Source organism: Puma concolor, chromosome D3 (genome assembly GCF_028749965.1).
Source record: "Puma concolor isolate L17-30 chromosome D3, mPumCon1.1.hap2, whole genome shotgun sequence".
In the NCBI taxonomy this organism is placed as follows: domain Eukaryota; kingdom Metazoa; phylum Chordata; class Mammalia; order Carnivora; family Felidae; genus Puma; species Puma concolor.
In genome coordinates, this window is record NC_141678.1 from 76,503,852 (window position 1) to 76,529,453 (window position 25,602).

Below are 25,602 nucleotides of genomic sequence, written 5' to 3' on the forward strand. Positions count from 1 at the left end.
TTTGTTTCACTTACCAGTGAAATGTTTGGACTAACCAACCACCTTGCAAAAAGTCACTTAACCAAAGCGAGCAACATTTTTTACAGGCAAATTTTAAAGAATTGGGATTTCTTTTATATTACTGCAGTGGAGAAGCCTGGGGACTATTCTTCAGATGGTTCCAAGGCTGGGCTATTATTTACAGATACTCAGTGAACATGAATTGAATCCTTCCTGTGAGCCGAGCAGCACTGAGGATACAAAAGCGCATAGAGTTCAATCCTACCTTCAAAATCCCATTTAACCGATCAGTGAGTCAACACACTGTCTCCAATGTACATTATCTCCTCACTTACTGTTTGTTACGATTTAGGTATAATAGGGGCACGAAAAAATACCACGTACAAATATGAAGCACAAGAAAAGTTATTCAATACAGCTTTTGTTTATTAGATCACTGAAGAGAAATTAAACAGGATTATTAGATTCTGATGCCCATGTCTGAGGACGCTCACTCCAGCAAATTTGCTGAACAAGATGGATCTTCCAGGTTCTCCCCTTCACACCACAAAGCAGTCACAGCTGGATGCTTTATCATCGCTCTACCCTCTCCCCGAACAAATCTGACAAGCTGATCGCATTAGGCCGTGACATACAAAATATGGCATAATTGTAGACTGTAATCATCATGATGATAGCTGACTTGATAAGAGAGGTCAAATCCCATTTTTATATCCTGAATTTCTAAAATATTGTTTCGTCAAAAAAATCAATTTCTCATTTTTCTAGCGTTAACTTGAAAAGGGTATAATTGATCAAGCCTAAATCCCTTACATCACCCAGGACTCTGTGAAAGGCTCATACCCAACAAGCCACTTGAGTTAGGGACAGGCACACAGCAGTTGTCCTCGGCATCTAACACCCATGGGCCTGAGCAGCTTCAAAGCAAGAACACGTTTTACATCCTTTGGTTAAGACTGTGGGGAAAACACAGGCTCATGGAATACAGATGCTCAGCTGGCTCATTTGGGTTTTGTGGTCCAATTTGTGGATGAGATATTTATAAAATCCGGTGATCACAATGCTGTCTCATTAACATTCGTTAAGTGAAAAGCACAAAGTACAGGATGGGAACTCCAGTCTGAGGGGAGAGGGAAGAAGATGAATAGGGAGAGATGGGTTTTCCTACCTCAGCACTGGCAAAAAGAGACGGCCAGAGGGAGAGGGCCCTTTCCTTTAAGTCAGACTTTCTCCTTACTGAAGGAAAAAGGGAAGGCCAGAAAGGAGAGTAGCTTTTCCGCTTGTCAGTTGTGTTTGATCCCTAAGCGAACCAAAACCAAGGCAAGCCCAAGTGGACTTCCCCATGAATCTGAACTCTCCCTTCCTCGTATGATTTGCTAAGGAGACACCTTCTCCATGATGTCTGCCTAGACTAAACTTACCCTACGAGATGTTTGCATGCTCAGTGAGACTGTATGGACTAGACTGAATTCAGTGTTTTCAGCACAAAGTTGCTGTTGTCGCCTTGTGACTGGTCCCTGCCTCTGTCCCTATGGGGAGGCAATGTGACTTCCGGAAGAGAGCCAAGGCTACACAGTCAGGAGAGCCTGGACTTCAGTCCCAGGTCTGGCATATACTTGTTGTGAAACCTCTGATAACACCCACTCGGCGAGGACGTTACTACAGTGAGGGGTGTCAGAGCAAGGGTTACATGAATTATACAATATCTGTCTAATGAGTAGGTAGTCAATAAATGGTAGCTACAATTATGATGATTTTACTGATATCACTGACTTTTCTTTGCTGGTCAATCTCAAATCCACGTGTGGCTTAAATAATGCATTCCACACAGAACCAGCAATACAATTATTCACTCAGTAGACACTCGGTAAATACCAGCTAAACATATGAATGATGCTGTGCCCAGAGGGGGAGAATTTGAAAGTTGGACTCTATCTTCAATGATTAATCAAATTCAGTGATGATGGCTATGGTATGCTCAACAACTTTACTTGAGGACTGTGCACAAATTTCAGAAGGGTCTCCTTTGTCAATTACAGATTAACCTAGATCTCTGAGATTCTTCCCTCCAAAGACCTTACCCCACCCTGCTCCTCCTCTCACACACACATGCACATACAGAGAAAGAGACAGAGACAGAGAGAGTGAGAGAGAGAGAGAGAGAGAGAGAAAGCAGGGATTATTTCTATAGTGCTTAGAATCACTGACATAGAGCCAGAAATTCCAAATGAGGACACAGAGACCCAGAGGCAGAGGCTGTCACACAGTCAACAGAAAAACCGCACTCCACGTTTGTAGCTTTTACCCACATGTATGTGTTTAGGGACATAGGGCAGAGGACAATCAGCTGCAAAGCACTGCTTCTGTGACTTTAATCCGACCCTGCCTTTTGTCCCTTTCAATGTGCAAAGCAGAGCTGCATGCATAATTAACCCTCTGCAGGCTGAGATTGTTGGAGCTGTTCCCGGTGAGGACTAAATCTGTTCCCTTCCTGAGGGCCACACACAGGTTAAGGGATGGAAGTCAGAGGAGGATTTCCTAACCCTACTACCTGAGAACAATCAAAGGGGCTGCCCTCTAAGCTTCTAGACTTCTCAGACCATGGGGCTGGACTTTAGTAAGCAGGCACCCCTGGAAGGCTTGGCGGTGGAGTGAACTGAGCACCGCTGATGCAGTGGTTTGGGGGCCTTAAGGTTTCAAAGCTCTGCTTCCAAACCTCCCTGTTTATGACGGATCAGTTCTTATATAGGATAGATTGTAACATACAGAGTCACATTTTCTTTAAAGGTAGGACGACAAAATCCCCCATCCTACTCATTAAAATCCAGGGAAGAAGTCTGGAGAAGATATTTTGTGTTCACTCTTCAACATTAGACACTTAACAGTCTTGGTCTGCCAGCTGATGGTTCCCTCCTCATAGCTGGAATATCCTTCAACCCCCTGTTCTATCTCCCAAACACACACTCTCTTTGCGCCTAGGTTTCCCTCTCAATTCTGCTTCATCAGCGTAAGTAGAAGCAGCAACTCGGAAGACATTCATACTCCCTCCCACCCAAAGTCTACCTCCTGTACCTAACTGCAACTTGTCCCCAAAACAGCTGCTATAGAGACCTACCTTGGCGTTAAAGTAATTCTTCAAGAAGGAGGGCATAAGGAGGACCATAAACATTGAGGCACCCATTACTTTACCAACCTCCTAGCAAAGGTCCTGAGAAGAGTAGGAGCAAAACTGGAAAGTCTAGAAGGGTGGAGAGCTCAGTGTACATGGTAAAAAAATGGATCAGCATGTTAAGAGAATGGCAGACCCACGGAGAGCACCAAAGGTAGAGAGGGGAGTTAAGTAGCCAGCGGTTCTGGAGTAGAATGAAAACGAGAGCCTCACAATAGAAAATGCAAAGAAGTGAAATGAAGCTTGGTCAATATTCATTCACTCATCTATCCATTCATTCATTCATTCATTCATTCATTCAATGTAGATTCCTTGATATACCAGGCACTGTTCTGGGCACTGCCCAGTATAATAAAAAAAAGTCATGGCCTTTGATGTCAGCCAGGTCTGTGTTGAGGGACTAGCTCAGCCTATTAAATATAGGTACTTAAATCAATGAGCATTGGTTTTCTCCTGTTTTGCCAGGGGATTAACTGAGATAATTGCACACAACACAGTCCCTGCAAAGTCATCAATCTTCCCATCCTCCCCTTGCCCTTGCTCTACAATTCAACTAAAGTTGACTCTTTTTTCCATCCTGGAAGTCCTAGCTGTTGCAGACAATGACCCTACCCAAAACACTGAGTTTCAGAAAGGCACTGAACTCCCTGGGCCCTGGGCTTCAAGCAAGTATTCATCTGCAGAGCTGTTTTATCTCCAGAATCTCAGCAGGGCAAGGTCTGCAGCCATGCTTGATGGTGAATACTATTTTTCCTTGAAAACAATGAACCACTGCACAAATGAGCTGACAGTCTCTGGGGAGACCTCATAAACCAGACAGTGTCATGAACCAACCAGTGGGAGATGAAAACGTATCAACACGGTTTACCAAGTAATGGTTCCAGGCTTATTTCAAAAGGAGAAAGGACTGGTCCAAAGAACTCATAAATTAAATCCTCAGGTCATCACCATGAGGCTGGGGCTGTCATCATGTATGGCTCCTAAAGCCAGGGCTGTAAGAAACCACTGCATGGTATAAAGTCAAAAGGAACAACATGGCAAACATAACGCCTAAGCAGCTGGGGCCCCTGCTGTCCTGACACTTGCACACAATGAGGACACCCACACACTCAGCCCAACTTATGTGTAGTTCTAGATGGAATACAGAATGAACTGTAGAATTCCCATTTAATGGTAAGGAGTCTGGCTACTAACAGCTCACATACAGTTGGATTTATCCAGTTTAAGGGACCTCGTTCATTCATTGGACAAGTATTTACAGAGCACCTACAATGCACCAGACATCATTACAGATGCTGGGGAAACAAGTACGACTAACACATGGGCCTGAACTCCTGCATCTCACACTTTAGTGAAGAGAGATAGACAATAAACAAATAAACAAGGATGGAAAGAAAAAAAGGAAAAGAAGGACAGGAGAAAGGCAGGCAGTTTCTTCTTTGCATTTATCGCCACCTAAAATTAAAAGCTGGGGTCATGTGTTAGAGTGACTAAGTGACCTGAATGACAAGGAGCCAGCCATGCAAAGATCTGATAGCATATGTTGCTGCCTCATATTTCATAGAATCATGTACTTTTCTTATTGGAAAAGACCTCGGTTATCAAACCCAATACTCTCAATTTATGAAACTGAAGCTCAGGGAAGTAACATGATGTTTTCACACACACTGGAAATGAATCAGGGTTCTCCACATGGGGACTGCCCTGTTTATTTGTTGGAAGGTCTAAAGAGACACATGATAATTACCCAACAGATAGGGATTGAGCTAGTATTCTTTTTTTTTTTTTTTTTTTTTTTTTTGAGCACTGTGATAGCCACTCCCCAGAAATGCAATTCTCCACAGAGAAATGAGAAGCACACAAATGAGGTAAGCAGAGATCCATCCTGTGCTGACTGGAGGGCCTGGGCATTTGGTTCAAAATAGCAAGGAGAAGGGATTCACCCCAGGAGGCTGCCTGGAGGAGGTGAAGTGTGAAGTGTAGGACAATCCAAACAGGGGAAACACGCTGGAAAAGGTGCAGGAAAAAAGAGGATGGGGAGGAGATGAGTTTAAGCAAACGAATGAGTAGGTAGAAGAGGGGTGGGACCTCAAAAGCAAGACAAAGGATTTAGGAGAGGAGGAGTTTCAAGGTGTTTCAAGAACGTATATGAATACGTCACCAGGATCACCCCATACAATAGCCTCACCCATCATTCTCACTCCCTCTGCACAAACCCCCAGCTCTCCCTGTAATCGCTCAGTGAATTTAGGGTGACAGTTCTAGATGGCTCAGAGAACCTGAACATTCTCAGGACCTGCCACCTCCTGGCTTGCAGAGACTGACACTTGAGGCCACCCCAGTTCACCTTGATCCTTTCTCCTCCTCCCCTTCACCTGTCCTTCACAACAGGTACCACACAGGGTACTCTGCACACACCAGCTCAAAACAACCGTCATTTATCCCGTCGTTTGCTCAGCATGTAATGGGAAACTCCTACACGCCAGGCAAAGATCTCATTTAACCCTCACAATAACCCCAGGAGGTACACACTACTAATTACAATCTTTAGCTAGCAAACTGAGTTTCAGACAGGTTAAATCATTTGCCTGAGAGAGGCATCTGGCTGGCTCAGTCAGCAGAGCCCATGACTCTTGATCTCAGGGTGGTGAGTCCTAGCCCTGCACTGGGTGTAGAAATCACTAAAATAAATAAATACATAGATAAACAAACAAACGCTAAAGAAAATAATTCACACAGCTGGAAGATAATGGAGCTAAGACTTTTTTTTAATGTTTATTTATTCTGAGAGAGAGAGAGAGAGAGAGCACAAGCAGGAGAGGGACAGAGAGAGAGAGGGAGAGAGAGAATCCCAAGCAGGCTCCATGCTGACGTGGGGCTCGATCTCACAAACCATGAGATCATGACCTGAGGCAAAATCAAGAGTCAGATGCTTAACCAACTGAGCCACACAGGCGCCCCAGAAATGGAGCTAAGATTTTAATCTGGGTCGTTTGAACACCAAAACCCACATACTTTCCAATTTTTACTATAAAAACATTCAAGTACAAAACTGTATAAAAAGGAAAAACAAACTTTGCCTCCTTCCTAAGTCAGCCTCAGCCAGCCCTAGCTGTTTGGACACTAGGGGTATTTTGGTTGTCTCTGAAATTCTTTTTAGTCCTTGACCAAATTTCCTGGATGCAGCTCAACTATGGGCAATTGGCCCTGGCATCTATTCTTGCCAACTATTATTTAATCCTTAATCCAGGAAATGCAGAACTGATTGTGTCTTTGAACCTTCCTAGACGGCATAGTGCCATCATCTTTTTGAGATTAAAAAAAAGAAGAACTGGTTATAAATGGAAGTGGTCCAACAGGGATCAGTCATGAGCAGGTGCAGAGAGAACATCTAAGGCTGCATAGGCCAGTGGCACAAACTCACAAATCCTCCAGGACGACTGCACCAGCCCATTGCCTACAGCTGCATGAGGGAGCCTCTCAGGACTGGGAGACATGGGAGGGAAGAGGCTGAGCCGCTTCAGCCTAGAGCTGAGCCGCACTACAGCACACACAGGGGTAGCCTGCATGGGGTAGCAATCTTCCCAGGAGGCAAGGCTGCCAGTGATGCACCCGTCTTCCACTTTGTGCAGAAAGTAAGTGGAAGTTACATATACGTTAACTCAGGGACAGTGGCCTAGCCAGTTAGTCAGGGCCTGGCGGGAGATAATTTGGGAGCTTGGGGAGAAGGAGGTTTGAGAAGAGGCATTTGGATGACCTATGGGAGAGGGCATGAACACAGAAGATCTTTGTAGTACATGTTAATTCCCACCACAGAGCATCTCTGATGGAAAAGATTAAACAACAAAGTTGACAGTGAATTGGCCTATCTTTGTCATCAGCCACCCCGGTGCTGGGATAATGCCTGAATAAACATAGCAGCCACGATTGCAGGGATAAAGCCTATGAATGAGTCTAATAGCACAGGCTCTCAATTACCAAGTGCCAGCACCAAATACTACCACATACCCAACATATGACACCATCCCTCAAAGAGATCAACCAGTCACTTGGTGGCAAGTCAACTACATTGGACCTCTTCCACCCTGGAAAAGGCCACAATTCATCTTGACTAGGAAAGATACCTATTCCAGGTGTGTGTTTTCCTTCCCTGCGCACAGCCCTGAACAGTTATCACTATCCAAAGACTTATAAGAGTGCCACCAACTTGGGATTTCACGAAACACTACCTCAGACCAGGTGACCCACTTTGCAGCAGAGGTACTGTGGCAGGGGGCATATGACTGTGAAAAACACTGGTCTCTTTTTTTAATCTATAAGGGGTTCTCTCTCCCTGCCCCTCCCCTGCTCTCTCTCTCTCTCTTTCTCACAAAATAAATAAAATTTAAAAATTAAAAAAAAATGTTGCAAATTATCCTGCTTCTTCCAACACAAAATGTTCGACTGCATATATAAACAGAGATCAAAATAGAATGGGTTAAAAGATAGTACATTAAAAAAGTTTAATGTCAGGGGCTCCTGGGTTGCTCAGTCGGTTAAGCGTTCGACTTTGGTTCAGGTCAAGATCTCATGGTTCGTGAGTTCAAGCCCTGCATCAGGCTCTGTGCTGACAGCTCGGAGCCTGGAGCCTGCTTTGGATTCTGTGTACCCCCTCTCTCTATCCCTCCCACATTCATGCTCTGTCTTGCTCTGTCTCTCAAAAATACATAAATGTTTAAAAAAAACTTTTTAATAAATACATAAAAACGTTTAATGTCAGAAAGTTCACATGAGAAAGGGTTAAGAAGACTCAGTCGATAAGGTCTCAAATAACCTATGGAAGTCATTTACTCTAATATTTTATGATGTCTGGAACACAGTACACACTTCCTATACACCTGGTATCAAACGAAGAGAGGGATGCTTTGCAAAACTATTCTGAAACTGTAACACGCTGCAAAAATGCTGGCAGTTTGATTACAACCTAATATACCTAATAGGTACTATTTTACATCTTCTCAGAGGTTTAGCCTCATTTCCTTAACAAAAACGGGGTCCTTCTCCTTCCTTTAACTTCAGAACAACTGGCACAGTGTTTGTCAACTGGTACTTAGCATCTTTCCCCTGACCTGCAAGACCGTAACCAGTGAGCAAAACCGTGCCTTGGCACCCTGTCAACACTGCAAGCACAAAAGCTTCGGAAAGACTCTGTTTAAGGGAGGGTTTGGTTTTGTTTTGTTTGTATCAGACTGTAAAAGACGAGGGGAAACTACATTTCCCCAAACCACCTGAAACGCCACCCAATGATTTGAAATGCATTTCTATCTGTCTGAATGTATTTCCAATCAAGTTATTTCTAATCATCTCTGATTTCAGGGCGCTGGTGTGTGTGCACCAATTTATCTTTATTTTTATTAAATAAGGAATCAAGGATGACATCTATCCTGTGCTCAAAATTTTTAATGGAACCAAAATCCTCTGAGGATTATCTCAAATCCGGGTAATATTCTTAAGTGGGACCTGAATGTTGCCAAATAGCTTCATGGTTAGAAACCTGTCTATCTGTCTTCTTAAAGTGATTCTATGAATTTGGCCCCCGGGGTCATGAACCACTTCAGTGTTGGCATATATATTATGAGGAAACACAATGACTAAAAGTCACAGAACACTCAAACAAATGCCAGATCAGAATGATTAGGAAAAACTCCATCAATCCAATCCATCCCATTTAACCTTCTCTCTGTTTAAAAAAAAATTTTTTTAATGTTTATTTTTTTGAGAGAGACAGAGACAGAGACAGAGAGATGGAGTATGAGTGAGAGAGGGGCAGAGAGAGGAGACCCAGAATCTGAAGCAGGCTCCAGGCTCCGAGCTGTCAGCACAGAACCTGATGGGGGGGTTCAAACCCGCGAACCACAGATCATGCATGACCTGAGCTGAAGCTGGACGCTTAACCGACTGAGCCACCCAGGTGCCCCTAATCTCCTCTTTAACCGGCCCCAGATCCTGTATTCCTTTCCTGTAACTGAAACTTTTTTCCTTCATCTCCTTCTCTTTATCTATGTTAGTACCCCCAGTGCATCAGTCAGCCAAACAGCTTTCTTTTCCAGAGCCATCTCAGATCTCACTCCCCAGTGAGGCCTTCTGAGTATGCATTAATTTCCAGAACCCAGCCTCCTTTGTGAAACTTGGAATTCCCCGCATGCAAATAACTGCTCCAGAGGCCACACCAGGAACTGTTCACCACTGGTTCCTCTCCGCGGGACTAAGAGCCAGGCATAAGTCACCACTTGCTATCATGTAAACAGTTGTAATAACTACCAAGGACACTGAGTTGCATTATTTGAACAAGACATGAAAATAACATACTGCAAAAATTTTTAAATTCATTTCTATTATAATTTTTTAATGTTTATTTTTGAGAGAGAATGAGAGAGAGGAAAGAGAGGCAGAGCGTGAGCAAGAAAAGGCAGAGAGGGAGACACAGAATCTGAATTAGGCTCCAGGCTCTGAGCTATCCGCACAGAGCCCAAGACGGTGCTCAAATTCACAAATCATGAGATCACGACCTGAGCCAAAGTCACTCAACCGACTGAGCCACCCAGGTGCCCCGATTTCTATCGTAAAATATTTCTTCACATTAATGATCTACATTGACATCACACTGTAAGACTCACTCATACCTAAGTTAAGACGCTGATTCCCACCACAGCGGCCATGTGTCACATCAGTTTTGGTAAAGTACCTGAAAGCATCCCTGCTGTGTTCCATTTCCTTACCTGCTGCTCTGTACTGGAACAATACAATGGGAGCTTTAGTGCTGAAGTCTCGATGGTGGATTTTATGTGTCTTTCCAGCATACTGCTTTCTTCACGAGGTCTTCAGTGGTTGCACTTAAAGAAATGAAAAGAGATGAAAATTTCAAATGCCATTGCAAGCTAAGGAAAGGACCATTTTTCAGCAAAAAGTTCAGAAACCATCAGTCCTTCAGATCATACCATGTAGACTGTCACTTTTCTGTCAAGCGTGTTCTGCATTAATTAAAAAATGCTTATATGTTGATCAAATTAATGAATAGATCAAAGAGGAGAGAGAGAGAGTGCGAGACAAATGCTCAGAAAGCAGGAGACCTATTTCTAGTCCTCTCTCTACCAATAAACTATGTGGCCTCGGACAAGTGACTTAGCCTCTCTGTATCTTACATACCTCACTTGTGAAACTGACACAGTTTTATCTTACTTCCTAATGCAGAAAACTAGAAAGGAGCACAACCCCCTATTTTATAGATAAAAAGAAACACTTAGAGTAAGTGACTTAATATCAGAAAGTCAGTAAAAGAGGCAGGGCTACAACCCAGGAATCTAGGCTCAAGTCTCCACCTCGTTTTCTGATTTATTCCAATACAACAAGATCTAAAACCTTATGAAATAAGTTGGGTATTATAGGCCTATTTGACAAAGAAGATAAAAGTGAGGCATGAAAAAGTCATGTGGTTCAATCATGGCAAAGGTTTGACTAGAACCCAGGCATGCTAATGTCTAAGCCAGAGTCTGTCTACTATATCAAGCCAAAGTGCTCTAACTTGACCTCTTGTTTTTCTTTTTGAAAATATAAAGGTAAACTTGCCCCCAAATAGGTATATTTAGGTATAGCAAATGTCCTAGAAGGCCCAATCTGAATCCTATTTTGTTGGTTTCTTCTTTTATTACTTGAATCCTTCCCCTTTATTTGATCATAATAATTTTCTATTATGTTTCTACTATCTTAAGATGATGTTTACATCACTTATTTTCAGTCTTTCTTCTCTGAGATTTGCATTTAATGATATAAATTTATCTCTAAACATAATTTTAGTTGCATCTGCCAAGTTTTGCTAAGTCATATTTCCATTAACATTTGATTCAAAATATTTTCTGTTCTTTGATCCAAGGTAATTTAAAAGCACACTGCCTAATTCCAAAACTTTGAAGAATTTTCTAGTTATATTTTTTAATGTTTATTTTTGAGAGAGAGAGAGAGAGCATGCAAATGGGGGAGCAACAGAGAGAGAGGGAGAGGGAGAATCCCAAGCAGGCTCCACACTGTCAGCACAGAGCCCTAAGTGGGGCTCAAACTCATGAAACATGAGATCATGACCTGAGCCGAAGTCAGAGTCAGATGCTTAACCAACTGAGCCACCCAGGCACCCCTCTAGTTATCTTTATAATTAATTTCAGGCTTAGATCCTCTGTGGTCAGAGAAGTTACTCTGAATGAATAAAATTTTGATATCTGTTGAGATCTGATTTAAGTCCCAGCATACAGTTAATTTTGATAAATGTTCTATGTGTACTTGAAAATAACATGAATTCTTATTATTGAATGCTGGGTTCTATATATGTCTATTAAGTTGAGTTTGTTTATCACATTGTTTAGGTCTTCCATAGGCTTTCTGATTTTTTTTTATCTGTCTATACTATCAGTTATCAACAGAGACGTGTTGCAGTTTCCCTATATTGTTTTGTGTTTCTACCAAATTGGCCCTTTTGTCTTCACAAAATCTTACTTATCTAAATTAAAATATTTCTTCCCTAAAGTCTAGTTTGTTGAATATTACTTATATATTCCCCATTCTTTTTCTTTCAGTCTTCCTATCTTTATGTTCAGGGTATATCTATGAGTAGTATTTAATAGGGTTATATTTTTATCCAGTCTCATAATGGCTGTCTTTTAGCTAAAGCATTAATTCCATTTACATCTAAGCGATTACTGACGTTACTTGTATCATCCATCTTATTATTTGTTTACTATTTGTTCCACCTGTTCTATGTTTCTTTTTCCCTCTTTCTTTGTTTTATTTTAAACAAGTATTTACCATTCCTCTGCCTTCTTTTTTCTATTTGGGCCCTTAATGGATTGGGTGATGCTTACACATATTGAGGGGGACTATCTACTTTATTCACTTCACCAATTCAAATTCTGATCTCTTCTAGAAACACTCTCATAGACACATGTGAAAATAAAGTTTTGTCAACTATCTGGGCAACCCTTAGTCCAGTAAAGTTGACACATATATTGACACATATAACTAAGCATCACAATGACCATGCGATGTTTATTCCAGAGATGCAAGCCAAGTTCAGTATTAGAAAATCAATGTAATTCACCATATTAACAAACAAAAGAAGAAAAATTACATGATCACATCAATCGATACATGAAAATTATCTGACAAAATTCAACACCCATTCATGATAAAACTCTTATAAAAACAGGAATATAGGGGAACTTCCTCAACTTGATAAAGAGCATCTACATGTAATGTTATACTAAATAATGAAAGGCTAAATGTGTCCCTCTAAATGGACAAAGCCAGGATGTCCATTCTCACCATTCTTGTTTGACACAGTACTAGAAGTTCTAGCCAGTGCCATAAAGAAAAGAAATAAAACTTCTATACATCATAAAGGAAGACATGACATTTTCCTTATTTGCAGATGACAATGAATGTCTACGTAGAAAATCCTAAGCACTCTCCCCCATTTAAAGAAAAGAACTAATAAGTAAGCTCAACAAGGTTTCAGGAGACAAGATAAACACATAAAATAACCATATGCCTATAAACAACAATGAATACATGGATACAAAAACTAAAAATACAACATAATTTACAATCACCCACCAAAATGAAACTCTTAGGGAAAATATAACAAAATGTGAATAGAACTGGTATGTAGAAAACTACACATCAAGATGAAAGAAATAAAATAAAATATAAATTGAATGACATACTATGTTCATGGATTAGAAGACTCAATGTAGTAAAGATGTCAATTATTCCTGAATTTATTTTTTTAATTACTCCTGAGTTTATACATAAGTTTAATACGATTCCTAGCAAAATTTCAGCAAGATTTTTGTAGATACAGACAAGATTATCCTAAAATGTATATGAAAAAGCAAAAGAACGAAAATAGCTTAACATTTATTAAAGTAAGACAAAGGGGAAAAATTTAGTCTACTTGATTTCAAGGCTTACTATATAGCTATAGTAATCAAGACGATGTGATATTAGTGGAAAGACAGACACATAAATCAATGGGATAGAAGAATGAACTCTAAAGTAGACTCATATATTTATACCCAACTGATTTTTGACAAAGGTACAAACATAATTCAAAGGAAGAAAGATAGCATTTTCAATGAATGGAGCTGAAGAAATTGAACATTCCCAGGCAAAAAAGAAAAAGAACTTTGTTCTAAAATTCACACTTTATAGGGGTGCCTGGGTGGCTCAGTCAGTTAAGCATTGGACTCTAGATTTCAGCTCAGGTCATGATCTCATGGTTGATGGGTTTGAGCCCCCCATTGGGGTCTGCATTGACAGTGCAGAGCCTGCTTGGGATTCTCTCTCTTCCTCTCTCTCTCTGCCCCTCCCCCACACTCCCACTCTTTCTCTCTCTTCTCTCTCTCTCTTTCAAAGTAAATAAACTTTTAAAAATTAAAATAAAATAAAAATCACACTTTTTACAAAAATTAACTCAAAATGAGTCATGAACTTAAATCTTAAATATAAAAGTATAATTTTTTTAATGTGAGAAAATAGATGTAGGGCTAAGCAAGGTGTTATTAGCCTTGAGACCAAAAGTATGGTCCATAAAAGGAAAAATCGATACACTGGCTTCATCAAAATTAGTGTTTGCTCTGTGAAACTTCCTATTTAAGAAAGTGAAAAGACAACCTACAGACTGAGAGAAAATATTCGCAAGCAACCTGTCTGGTAAAGAACTAATATCTAGAATATAAAAAGAACTCTCAAAACTCAATAATAAAACAAACAATCCAATTAGAAAATGGGCAAAAGACAGGGGAGGGGCCAAGATGGCAGAACAGCATGAAAGTTTTTTGTGTGTCTCTCATTCCTGAAATGCAGCCAGATCAACACCAAACCATCTTGCACACCTAGAAAACTGATTTGAGGATTAACACAACAATCTGCATAACCTGAACCACAGACCTCAGCAGGTACGTGGAACAGAGAGGCGAACTGAAGGAGAGAGAAGCCTCAGAGGGCAGGGAGCTGCTTTTGCTTGCAGAGAGATAACTGAGAGAGGACAGAGACAGGGGGACAGTATGAGAAAGCATCCCCCCACCCCCTGCCTAAAAGCAGCTGGAGAGAAAAGGAAGAGTATGCAAGGGACTCAACAAAAAAGGGAGAAAGGAGAAAGGAGAGAGTTTAAATTCCATCAAGACTCTATAAACAGGGGGAGCACAGAGTCTGAAACTCTGCAGCTCCATACCTGGCAGTACTCTGGTGGGAAGGGCAAATCCCCAGGAGCAGAAAGCAAGGTCCAAGGGGTACTCGGGCCACACAGGAGAGTCAGTTCCCCTGCTGGGAGGACATTTGGTGGAGACTGTGCAGAAACCCCAGAGGCAAAGGTCCCAGTGGGCCCTGGAGAACAACCACATTCACTGGTGCTGGAACAAGGACATTAAGGGGGAAGCCTGGTGCCAGATGTGTGTTGTGATTTACCATAATCCCTGAAATGCTGCAGCTACACAATCATGTGAACTTTTTCTGGGGCGGGCTGGCACCCAGCTGCAGTCTCTGGGCATCAGCAGCATCACGGTCCCATGAACATTCCTGGGGGTGGGCGGTACCTGGCCATTGCTCAGTGAGACTCTCCCACAGAGAGTCAGGATGGGTCAAAGCCACGGTCCCTCAGAAGTGAGGGGTTGGGAAACACAGCCGAATCTGAGATAAAACTCATGAGGGAGGTGCTGCCTGGCATTCTGACGGCTTGGTCACGGACAGTGTAAAAGCACGGAGTGGACAGAAGCCAGAGACAAAGGACAGCTGCGTGACTGATGATCAGGGAGGACAGAGTCCCGATACTAGAGACTGGGTAGCTGGGTGATACCATTTTCACCCCTCCTGCACATGCGCATACACACCCCAACAACCCACCTCAGTAAGGTAAGCAGCGCCATCTAGTAGAGACCGGAGCTGTTACACTAAACCCTGCCCAACTGGACCAACCGCGCTCTTGAGGAGGAACACCACAAGTCTCTCCGCCTGCTTAGTTTATGAACTATAAAAGGCTTCATAGTTTGACTTCCAGGGGAAACCAATGTAATTTCAACCATATTTCAGTCGGTCCACTGGTCCATCTATTCAATTGTTTTTTCTTTTTCTTTTCTTTTCTTATTCTTGAATACAGAAAGAGAAAAAAATTATTTTCCATTTTTATTAGAAATATTTTTCTTTATTTTTTCTACTACATCTTTTACTTATTTGTAAATTTCTCAAATTCTATTTTACTTCCAACGTTTCATTTTATTCTATTTCATTGTACTCATTTTTTCAAATTTGCAAACGTTTTCCTTGTTTTTCTTTTCTTATCTTTCTTTCTTTTTTCTTCCTTTTTTTCCCCTTCTTATCTTTCCCTTTTTTTTCTCTAATCTATCAATCTCATTTCAACAACGAGACCAAAATACACCTAGAATCTAGCATCCTTTATTTGATTTTTTTGTGTTGTTTTAATTTTTTAAATTTAATTTTTTTACCTTATTAATTCCTTTCCTTCCTTCAAAATGACAAAATGAAGGGATTCACCCCAAAAGAAAGAACAGGAAGAAATGACAGCCAGGGACTTAATCAACACAGATACAAACAAGATGTCTGAAAAAGAATTTAGAATCATGAAAAGAATACTAGCTGGGGTTGAAAATAGATTAGAATCCCTTTCTGCAGAGATAAAAGAAGTAAAAGCTAGTCAGGATGAAATAAAAAAAATGCTATAACTGAGCTGCAATCTCAAATGGATGCCACAGCAGCAAGGATGGATAAAGCATAGCAGCATAACAGCGATATAGAGGACAAACTTATGGAGAACAATGAAGCAGAAAAAAAGAGAGAAACTAAGGCAAAAGAGCACAATTTAAGAATTAGAGAACTCAGTGACTCATTAAAAAGGAACAACATCAGAATCACAGGGGTCCCAGAAGATGAAGAAAGAGAAAACGGGGTAGAAGGGTTATGTGAGCAAATCACAGCAGAAAACTTTCCTGACCTGGGGAAAGAGACACCAAAATCTAGGAAGCACAGAGGACTCCCATTAGATTCAACAAAAACCAACCATCAACAAGGTGTATCATAGTCAAATTCACAAAATACTCAGGCAAGGAAAGAATCATGAAAGCAGCATGGGGGATAAAAAAGTCCTTAACCTACAAGGAAAGACAGATCAGGTTCACAGCAGACTTATCCACAGAAACTTGGCAGGCCAGAAAGGAGTGGCAGGATATATTCAATGTGCTGAATCAGAAAAATATGCAGCCAAGAAATCTTTATCCAGCAAGGCTGTCATTCAAAATAAAAGGAGAGATAAAAAGTTTCCCAGACAAATAAAAATTAAAGGAGCTGGTGACCACTAAACCAACCCTGAAAGAAATTTTAAGGGAGACTCTCTGAGGGGAGGAAAGACAAAAAAAAACCCAACAAACAAACAAACAAACAAAAACCCAAAAAGACAAAAGCAACAAAGACTAGAAAGGACCAGAGAACACCACCAGAAACCCCAACTCTACAGGCAACGTAATGGCAATAAATTCATATCTTTCAATACTCATTCTAAATGTCAATGGACTAAATGCTCTAATCAAAAGATATAGGGTAGCATAATGGATAAGAAAACAAGATCTATCTATATGCTATTTACAAGAGACCCACTTTAGACCTAAAGACACCTTCAGATTGAAAGTAGGGGGATGGAGAATCATCCATCATGCTAATGGTCGCCAGAAGAAAGCCAAAGTAGCCATACGTATTTCAGGCAATCTAGACTTTAAAATAAAGACTGTAACAAGAAATGAATAATTAAGGGGTCTATCTGCCAAGAAGATCTAGCAATTGTAAACATTTATGCTCCAAATGTGGAACACCCAAATACATAAATCAATTAATCACAAATACAAAGAAACTCACTGATAACAATACCATAATAGCAGAGGACTTCAACATCCCCACTTACAGCAACAGACAGATCATCTAAACAGAAAATCAACAAGGAAACAATGGTTTTGAATGATACACTGGACTGGATGGACTTAACAGATATGTTCAGAACACTTCATCCTAAAGCAGCAGAATACACATTCTTCTCCAGTGCACATGGAACATTCTCCAGAATAGATCACATACTGGGACACAAATCATCTCTCAACAAGTACAAAAATATCAAGATCATACCGTGCATATCTTCAGACCACAACACTATGAAACTCAAAATCAACCACAAGAAAAAATGTGGAAAGATAACAAATACTTGGAAACTGAAGACCATCCTACAAAAGAATGAATTGGCTAACCAAGAAGTTAAAGAGGAAATTAAAAAGTACATGGAAGCCAATTAAAATGATAACACCACAGCCCAAAACCTCTGGGACACAGCAAAGGCGGTCATAAGAGGGAAGTATATAGCAATGCAGGCCTTTCTAAAGAAGGAAGAAAGGTCTCACATACACAACCTAACCTTACACCTTAAAGAGCTGGAAAAAGAACAGCAAATAAAACCCAAAACCAGCAGAAAGACAGGAAATAATAAAGACTGCGCAGAAACCAATGCTATTGAAACAAACAAAACAAAAAACAAACAAACAAAGAAGAGTAGAACGGATCAATGAAACCAGAAGCTGGTTCTTTGAAAAAATTTAAAAAATTGATAAACCCCTAGCCAGTTTGATCAAAAAGAAAAAGGAAAGGACCCAAGTAAATAAAATCAAGAATGAAAGAGGAGAGATCACAACCAACAAAGCAGAAACACAAACAATAATAAGAGAATATTACAAGCAATTATATGCCAATAAAATGAGCAATCTGGAAGAAATGGACAAATTCCTAGAAACATATACACTACCAAAACTGAAACAGGAAGAAATAGAAAATTTGAATAGATCCATAACCAGTAAAGAAATCAAATTAGTAACCAAAAATCTCCCCCAAAAAACAAGAGTCCAGGGCCAGATGGCTTTCCAGGGGAAATCTACCAAACATTTAAAGAAGAGTTAACACCTATTCTCTTGAAGCTGCTCCAAAAATTAGAAATGGAAGGAAAACTTCCAAACTTTTTCTAGGAAGCCAGCATTACCTTGATTCCAAAACCAGACAAAGAACTACATACCAATTTCCCTGATGAAAATGGATGCAAAATCCTCAACATGATACTACCCAACCAGATCCAACAGTACATTAAAAAAATTATTCACCATAACCAAGTGGGAATTATACCTGAGATGCAGGGCTGGTTCAATATCCTCAAAACAATCAATGTGATACATCACAGCAATAAAAGAAAGGATAAGAACCACATGATCCTCTCAAAAGATGCAGAAAAAGCATTTGACAAAATACAGCATCCTTTCTTGATAAAAACCCTCAAGAAAGGAGGGACAGAGGGTTCATCCCTCAAGATCATAAAAGCCATATATGAAAGACCCACCGCTAATATCATCCTCAATGGGGAAAAAATGAGAGCTCTCTCCCTAAGGTCAGGAACAAGACAGGGATGTCGACTCACACCACTGTTATTCAACATAGTATTGGAAGTCTTAGCCTCAGCAATCAGACAACACAAAGGAATAAAAGGCATCCAAATCAGCCAGGAGGAGGTCAAACTTTCACTCCTCACAGATGACATGAGATTCTATATGGAAAACCCAAAAGATTCCACCAAAAAACTGCTAGAACCAATCCATGAATTCAGCAAAGTTGCAGTATATAAAATCAATGCACAGAAATAGGTTGCATTCCTATACACCAATGATGAAGCAACAGAAAGAGAAAACAAGGATTTGATCCCATTTACAATTGCACCAAAAAACATAAAATACCTAGGAATAAATCTAACCAAAGAGGTGAAAAACCTATACACTGAAAATTCTAGAAAGCTTATGAAAGAAATTGAAGAAGACACAAAAAAACCTAGAAAAATAGCCCATGCTCCTGGATAGGAAGAATATTGTTAAAATGTCAATACTACCCAAAGCAATCTACATATTCAATGCAATCCCTATTAAAATAACACCAGCATTCTTCACACAGAACAAACAATCCTAAAATTTGTATGGAACCAGAAAAGACCCCGAATGGCCAAAGCAATCTTGAAAAAGAAAACCAAAGCTGGAGGCATCACAATCCTGGACTTCAAACTGTATTACAAACCTGTAATCATCAAGGCAGTATGGTACTGACACAAAAACAGACACTCAGATCAATAGAACAGAATAGAGAATCCAGAAATGGACCCACAAATGTATGGCCAACTAATCTTTGACAAAGCAGGAAAGAATATCCGATGGAATACAGACAGTCTTTTCAGCAAATGGTGCTAGGAAAACTGGACAGCAACATGCAGAAGCATGAACCAGGACCACTGTCTTACACCATACACAAAAATAAACTCAACATGGTTGAAAGACCTAAACGTAAGACAGGAAGCCATCAAATCCTAGAGGAGAAAGCAGGCAAAAACCTCTTTGACCTCAGCCACAGCAACTTCTTACTCAACACGTCTCCAGAGGCAAGGGAAACAAAAGCAAACATGAACTACTGGGACCTCATCAAAATAAAAAGCTTCTGCACAGTGAAGGAAATAATCAGCAAAAGTAAAGTCAACTGACAGACTGGGAGAAGATATTTGCAAACGATATATCAGATAAAGGGTTAGTATCCAAAATCTATAAAGACTTTATCAAACTCAACACCTGAAAAATAAATAATCCAGTGAATAAATGGGTAAAAGACATGAATAGGCACTTTTCCAAAGAAGACATCCAGATGGCCAACCAACACATGAAAAGATGTTCAACATCACTCTTCATCAGGGAAATACAAATCAAAACCACAATGAGATACCACCTCACACCTGTCAGAATGGCTAACATTAACAACTCAGGCAATGACAGATGTTGGCGAGGATGCGGAGAAAGAGGATCTCTTTTGCACTGCTGGTGGGAATGCAAACTGGTGCAGCCACTCTGGAAAACAGTATAGAGGTTCCTCAAAAAATTAAAAATAAAACTACCCTACAACCCGGCAATTGCACTACTAGGTATTTATCCAAGGGATACAGGTATGATGTTTTGAAGGGGCACATGCACCCCAATATTTATAGCAGCACTATCAACAATAGTCAAAGTATGGAAAGAGCCCAAAATGTCCATTGAAGGATGAATGGATAAAGAAGATGTGGTATATATATATATATATATATATATATATATATATATACACACACACACAATAGAGTATTACTCAGCAATCAAAAAAAATGAAATCTTGCCATTTGCACTTATGTGGATGGAACTAGAGGGTATTATGCTAAGCGAAATTATTCAAAGAAAGACAAAGATCATATGACTTCACTCATATGAGGACTTTAAGATACAAAACAGATGAACATAAGGGAAGGGAAGCAAAAATAATATAAAAACAGTAAGGGGGGACATAACATAAGAAACTGTTAAATATAGAGAACAAACAGAGGGTTGCTGGAGGGGTTGTGCGAGGGAGATGGGCTAAATGGGTAAAGGGTATTAAGGAATATACTCCTGAAATCATTGTTACACTATATGCCAACCAACTTGGATGTAAATTAAAAAAATAAATTAAAAAAAAATGAGAAAAAAAGAAAATGGGCAAAAGACATGAATAGACATTTCACTGAAGCATATGTCCAAATGGCAAATAAGTACATGAAAAGATGTTCTACATTAATATCCACTAAAGAAATACAAATTAAAACTACAATGAGACATTATTACATAAATATGGACAACACCTAAGATGGTGAAGATGTAGAGAAACTAAATCATTCACACATTACTGGTGAGAAGATAAAATTATACAGTCACTCTGGAAAAAATTTTGTAGTTTCTTAAAAAGTGAAACATACAACTACCAGATAACCCACCAACTGCATAATTGGACATTTATCCCAGAACTGTGAAGACATATCTTTACACAAAAACCTGTACATGAAAGTTCATGGCAGTTTTATTCATGAAATAGCCAAAACTGGAAACAGTCTTCAACAGCTGCATAGTTAAATGAACTGTGATACAACCACGCCATGGAATAATATTCAACAATAAAAAGGAACAGATTATTGATATACAATCTACATATACCTTCAAGGAATTAAGCTGAGTGAAAAGCGATTCTCAAAAAGTTGTATACCATACGATTCTACTTACAAGACATTCTTAAGATGACAAAACTACAGAAATAAAGAATAAATTGGTGGTTTCCAAAGGTCAAAAAGAGTACTAGGACTTAAAAAAAAATGGAGGTCAGCATAATGGCAGAATAGGACATACCCAGCATTCATCGTCTCACAGAAACACTTACTTGGCAACCACCCATAGACAAAAAGGTACCTTTGGGAGAGCTTTGTAATCCAGATAGGAGGTTGACATCCCAGTGGAGCACAAAACTGAGGAATGTCACTTTGAGAAGACAGGACTATTCACTGGTTGCAGACCAACCAAGACCCAGCTGCAGACCTGGAAGCAGCCCTATTCCTCCATGGACTCAACTCCAACCCTTCTTGTGTGAGGTCCTGTCACCAGCCTTTCCATCCCACACCCCCAGTAATAGGTCCACCAACCACAGACCCAACTACAGACTCAGAAACAGCCCCATGGCTTGTTTGCAGTGCTTCTAGGCTATGATTATGGAGGGAGTCTCACGCATCCATGGTCCTGTCAGGAGAAGGTCTTTACCTGCAAAAACCAGTCTGCAAAGATGGGAAGAGGTTACTCCTTCTTTAAATGCACAGACATCAACCCAAGGCTACAAGGATCATGAAGAATCAGGTAAACAGGAAACCATCAAAAGAAACTAATAAACCAGTAACTGACCCTAAAGAAATAGAGGTCCATGAACTGCTTAACAAATTCAAAATAATAATCCTTAAAAAGCTCAGTGGGTTACAAGGAGATAGAGATAGACAACTAAACAAATCAGGAAAACAATATATGAACAAAATAAGAAATTGAAAAAAGAGACAGAAACCATAAAAAAGAACCAAAGAGAAGTCCTGGAGCTGAAGTACACAGTGACTGAACTGAAAAATTCAACAGAGAACTTCAAAAACAGATTCAACCAAGCAGAAGAAAGATTAGTGAACTCACAGACTGGTTATTTGAAATTATCTCATAAGAGGAACCGAAGAAGAAGAAGAAGAAGAAGAAGAAGGAGGAGGAGGAGGAGGAGGAGGAGGAGGAGGAGGAGGAGAAGAAGGAGGAGGAGGAGGAAGAGGAGGAGGAGGAGGAGGAGGGGAAGAGGAGGGGGAGGAGGAGGAGGGGAGGAGGAAAAGAAGAATGAAGAAGGCCTATGGTACTTATAGTAAACCACTGAATGAATCAATATATGCATTATGGGATTCCCAAAAGAGATAGAGAAAGAGACAGAACAATTATTTAAAGAAGTAATGACTAAAAACCTCCCAAATCTACAGAAGGAAAAGGACATCCAGATAAATAAAGCCCAAAAGTTCAGAAACCTTGCAAACCAGGAGAGAATGGGACGATATATTCAAGGTACAGAAAGAAAAAAAAACTGCCAACCAAGAATATTGTACCCAGGAAAACTGTCCTTTAAGAATGTAGGAGATAAACAAAAACTAAGGGGGTTCATCTCCACTAGATGTGGCTTACAAGAAGCGCTAAAGAGAGTTCTTCAAGTTGAATAAAAATATGTTAAACAACATGAAAGCATATGAAAGTAAAAATTTCAATGCTAAAGGTAAATAGAAATAGACAAAGAGAATATTCCAATACTGTAATGGTGGCATGCAAATCATTTTTAACCCTAATTATATGAATTAAAAGGTAGATATAGTAAGAATAATTACAACAACAGAAATTTGTCAATTCAACACAATATACAAAGAAGCAAAATCTAATAACAATGACATAAAGTGTGAATGTGTCAGAGGGTAAAGTGTAGGGTGTTTGTATGTGACTGAAGTTGTTACCAGCTTAAAACAGATTGCTTTAATATAAAATGGTAACCACCAAAAAAAATATTTCCATGTGCATATGGAACATTCTCTAGGATAGAGCACATGACAGATCACAAAATAAGTCTTAACAAACTTAAAAATATGGAGGAAATTTGAAATATCTTTTCCAATCACAATGCACTGAAACCAGATGTCAACAATAGAAAGAAAATAGGAAAATTCACAAACACATGAAAATTAAACAACATATTCAAATAACTATTGGAGCTAGGTAGAAATAAAAAAGGAAATTGTAAAATATGTCAAGACAAATGAAACACAACATACCGAAACTTAGAAGATGCAGCAAAAGCAGTACTAAAAGGGAAGTTCATAGCAATAAACACCTATACTGAAAAAGAAGCAAGATTTCAAATAAAAAACCTACATTTACAACTCAAGGAACTAGAAAAAGAAAAACAAAGTAAGCCCAAAATTAGCAGAAAGAAGGAAATAATAAATATTAGAGCAGAAATAAATGAAACAGAGAATAGAAAAATGTTTTTTTAATTGATGAAACTATGATTTGGCATTTTGAAAATAAAAACAAAATCAACAAAATCTTAGCTAGACTAAAAAAGAGAGAGAGAAGACTCAAAATCAGAAATGAAAGAGGAGACATTATAACTGATCCCACAGGAATAAAAAGTTCATAAGTGGCTATTATGAACAAGTATACACCAACAAACTGGACAATCTAGAGGAAATACAGAAATTCCTAGACACATACAACCTACCAAAACTAAATCAAGAAAAAATAGAAAATCTGAACATACCAAAAACAAACGAAGAGATTAAAAAAAGTAATCAAAAACCTCCCAACAGAGAAAAGCCCAGGACTAGATGGTTTAATGGGTGAATTCTACCAAACATTTAAAGAATTTGGGACACCTGGGTGGCTCAGTTGGTTAAGCATCTGACTTCGGCTCAGGTCATGATCTCATGGTTCACAAGTTCGAGCCCCGCATCGGGCTCTGTGCTGACAGCTCAGAGTCTGGAGCCTGTGTCTCCCTCTCTCTCTGACCCTCCCCCCTGTTCATGCTCTGTCTCTCTCTGTCTCAAAAATAAATAAACGTTAAAAAAATGTTAAAAAGAAAGAATTAATACCAATCCTTCTTAAAGACTTCCAAAATTAGAAGAAACACTTCCAAATTCATTCTATGAGAAAGCTTCAAACTGATACCACAGCCAGAAAAAGCACGAGAAAAGAAAACTATAGGCCAATATTCCTGGTAAACATTGATGCAAAAATTCTCAACAAAATACTGGCAAACTGAATATAACAGCATATTAGAAGAATCACACACCATGACCAAGTAGAATTTACCCCTGGGATTCAAGGATGGTTCAACACATGCAAATCAATCAATGTAATACACCACACTCACAAAATGAAGGCTAAAAACCACACAATCATTGCAATAGATGCAAAGAAAGTATTTGGCAATATTTAATACCCTTTCACGATAAAAACTCTCCACAAATTAGGTATAGAAGAAGCTTACCTCAATACAATAAAATCCACTTATAAAAAGCTCATACTCAGCAATGAAAAGTTGAAAGCTTTCTCTCTGAGATCCAGAACAAGGCAAGGATGCCCACCCTCATTTCTCCTGTTCAACATATTAGCAGACATCCTGCCAGAGCGATTAGGCAAGAAAAAGAAATAAAGCCATATAAATTAGAAAGAAAGAAGTAAAACTATCTCTGCTTGCAGATGATATGATTTTGTACATAGAAAACAAAAACTGTTAGAGTAAGCAAATTCAGTAAAGTAACAAAATACAAAATCAACATACAAAAATTAGTTATGTTTCTGTTCACTGACAACCTATCTGAAAAGGAAATTAAGAAAAAATTCCATTTGCAATAGCATCAAAAAAGTAAAATACTTAGGAATAAACTTAACAGAAGAGTTGAAAGACTGTACAATGAAAATTATAAAACAATGACAAAAGAAATTTTAAAAGTCACAAATAAATAGAAGGACATTCCATGTTCATGCAATGAAAGAACTGATATTTTTTAAATATCCATACTTACCAAAGTGATCTATAGATTCAACACAATTCTCATCAAAATCCCAATGGCATTTTTTACTGAAATAGAAAACGGGCACCTGGGTGACTCAGTAGGTTAAGCATCCGACTTCAACTCAGGTCATGATCGCATGGTTCATGAGTTCAAGCCCCACATTGGGCTCTGTGCTGATAGCTCAGAGCCTGAAGCCTGCTTCGGATTTTGTGTCTCCCTCTCTCTCTGCCCCTCCTGCTTGCTCTCTCTCTCTCTCGTTCTCTCTCTCTCAAAAATAATAATAATGATAATAATAATCCTAAAATTCATTTAGAACCACAAAAGACCCTGAATGACCAAAGCAATTTTGAGCAAGAACAACAAAGCTAGCGGCGTT

At 39.4% G+C, this 25,602-nt stretch overlaps 1 long non-coding RNA gene across 3 annotated transcripts in view; it reads right to left on the minus strand.

Moving 5' to 3' along the window:
* LOC147575639 (uncharacterized) overlaps positions 1-25,294 on the minus strand; it is a 270,719-nt gene extending 245,425 nt beyond the window's left edge. For 2 of the 3 annotated variants that reach the window (XR_015242585.1, XR_015242587.1), the window contains exons 1-3: positions 25,236-25,294; positions 24,698-24,829; positions 9,928-10,041 (exon numbers count right to left, since the gene is read on the minus strand). This is a non-coding gene — a long non-coding RNA (uncharacterized LOC147575639). Of the gene's footprint in view, positions 1-9,927; positions 10,042-15,094; positions 15,337-24,697; positions 24,830-25,235 lie in introns of all 3 variants that reach the window. The other variant, XR_015242586.1, reaches the window with a different exon arrangement.
* Between the last annotated feature and the right edge of the window lie 308 nt (positions 25,295-25,602).